The sequence below is a fragment of the Triticum aestivum genome, chromosome 6A (genome assembly GCF_018294505.1).
Source record: "Triticum aestivum cultivar Chinese Spring chromosome 6A, IWGSC CS RefSeq v2.1, whole genome shotgun sequence".
Lineage (NCBI taxonomy): Eukaryota > Viridiplantae > Streptophyta > Magnoliopsida > Poales > Poaceae > Triticum > Triticum aestivum.
This window is the reverse complement of record NC_057809.1, coordinates 19,758,455-19,761,385: the sequence shown is the minus strand read 5'-3', so window position 1 is coordinate 19,761,385 and position 2,931 is coordinate 19,758,455.

The window sequence follows — 2,931 nt, the reverse complement described above, 5'->3', positions numbered from 1 at the left end:
TTAATACATCTATTAATTAGAAAAATTAAAAAATTTAAATTTGGACATGTTTTGCATAAAAGTGTTCTCAAAAAGTAAAACGGCTATAACTTTTGCATATGACGTCAAAAAAAAACGTACAAAATATCAAAATGTTCAGCACGAAAATCTGCATCCGATTTTGACTGCCTATGGCATGTTTGCAAATTTTTTGAATCCTCAAATTCTAAAAGGAAAAACAGTTATGCTCAAATTTCAGTTTTTTTTGAATTTTAGTTAAATCTGGTCAAACTATGGTCAAACTACTTAATCAAGAAGTATTAGTGTTACTAAATAATTATTAAAGAATATTAGTGTTACTAAGTAATTAGTTCAAATTTTTGTCAAATCTGGTCAAACTGTGGCCAAATTGTGGTCAAACTACTTATTTGTAACACCCCGGATATGATTTACCCAATATGTAATCCAACTCTTGCCGTTTCCAGCGTTAAGTTATTTTATTTTCTCGGGTTCGGTTTTTTGTCTCCGTGTGTTGTTATCGTTGTCATGCATCTCATATCATGTCATCATGTGCATTGCATTTGCATACGTGTTCATCTCATGCATTCGAGCATTTTCCCCGTTGTCCGTTTTGCATTCCGGCGCTTCGTTCTCCTCCGGTGGTCATTTCTACCTTTCTTTCGTGTGTGGAGATTAAACATTTCCGGATTGGACCGAGACTTGCCAAGCGGCCTTGGTTTACTACCGGTAGACCGCCTGTCAAGTTTCGTATCATTTGGACTTCGTTTGATGCTCCAATGGTTTACCGAGGGATCGAAAAGGCCTCGTGTGTGTTGCAGCCCAACACCCCTCCAAGTTGGCCCAAAACCCATCAAAACCCTCTCCATCATCTAGAGCGTTCGATCACGATCGCGTGGCCGAAAACCGCACCTCATTTGGACTCTCCTAGCTCCCTCCACCTCTATATAAAGACCCCTCCTCGAAAATCCGGATCTTCCCCATCCAAACCCTAAAAAATATCTCCTCTGTCGCCGCCGGACACGTCCGGACAGAGCCAGACGTTGTCCGCCGCCGCCACCAACCAATCCCGCGCTGCCACCTGTCCCGGGCGGGCGCCCACATCGCCGCCGCCGCGCCGGCCTGCCCGAGCCCGCGGGAGGCCCCCGCGGCCCGTTCCTCCGCCGCCCAAGCCCCGCGCCTCCTCGCCCCTCTTCCCCGACGCCGGTGCCGGCCGTCTCCGCCGCCCAGATCGCCGGCCACCGCCACCGGTCCTCGCCGCCGCATTTTTGTCATGCTTGTTTGCCAAATGCATTTTTGTCATGCTTGTTTGAACCTGTTAATGGATGAATTGGACGTAGCTCAGTGCTAGACTTCTGTTAAGTATCTTGAGAGGATTCCTGCCATGTATTTTGTTGTCATGTTTGGGTGCTATAGCATGTTCATCTTGTTGCATTTAGATGGCTACTTGCTATAAATCGCAGACCGGTGTCATATTTGAATCGCTTGCCATTTCCAAACCGTAACTCCGATTCCGGTGATCTTTATATCGTTTTCAAGCGATTTCATCTCATCTTTTTAGTGGCACACTTGGTTTTCCAAGTTGAGGCCAGGTTCATGCACTCCTTGTCAAATCTTGCATATGCATCACATATCGCATCCCGCATAGCATACCATCTTTGCATCATGTTGTTTGAGTTTGCACGTGGTTGATTGTGTCCTTGTTTGCTTGTTTGTCTTGTTTGGGTAGAGCCGGGAGATGAGTTCGCTAACGAGGAGCCCGTTGAGTTTGCTTTCGAGATCCAGTCAACTCTGACAACTTTGCAGGCAAGATGATCATACCCTCGAAATTACTACTATCTTTGCTTTGCTAGATGCTCGCTCTTTTGTTATGCCTATGCTACGATGCCTACCACTTGCTTTCAAGCCTCCCAAATTGCCATGTCAAACCTCTAACCCACCATGTCCTAGCAAACCGTTGATTGGCTATGTTACCGCTTTGCTCAGCCCCTCTTATAGCGTTGCTAGTTGCAGGTGAAGATTGGAGACCATTCCTTGTTGGAACCTTATTTACTTGTTGGGATATCATTATATTGCCATGTTATCTTAATGCATCTATATACTTGGTAAAGAGTGGAAGGCTCGGCCTCTCGCCTAGTGTTTTTTTCCACTCTTGCCGCCCTAGTTTCCGTCATATCGGTGTTATGTTCCTGGATTTTGCGTTCCTTACGCAGTTGGGTTATAATGGGAACCCCTTGATAGTTCGCCTTGAATTAAAGCTTTTCCAGCGATGCCCAACCTTGGTTTTACCATTTGCCACCTAGCCTCTTTTCCCTTGGGTTTCCGGAGCCCGAGGGTCATCTTATTTAAGCCCCCCCCTGGGCCAGTGCTCCTCTGAGTGTTGGTCCGACCGAGCTGCCTGCGGGGCCACCTCGGGGAAAGTTGAGGGTTGGTTTTACTTGTAGCTAGTCTCATCTGAGTGTGCCCTCAGAACGAGATATGTGCAGCTCCTATCGGGATTTGTCGGCACATTCGGGCGGTGTTGCTGGATTGGTTTTAACTTGTCGAAGTGTCTTGAAGAACCGGGATACCGAGTCTGATCGGAATGTCTCGGGAGGAGGTCTATTCCTTCGTTGACCGTGAGAGCTTGTCATGGGCTAAGTTGGGACTCCCCTGCAGGGATTTGAACTTTCGAAAGCCGTGCCCGCAGTTATGGGCAGATGGGAATTTGTTAATATCCGGTTGTAGATAACTTGAACCTTAATTTAATTAAAATGAATCAACTGTGTGAGTTACCGTGATGGTCTCTTCTCGGCGGAGTCCGGGAAGTGAACACGTTGTTGGAGTAATGCTTGCTGCAGGATTGCCCTCTAGTTACCCGTTCGCGCTTTGCCTCCTCTTCTCGCTCTCTTTTACGAACAGGATAGCCGCCATATATGCTAGTCGCTTGCTGCA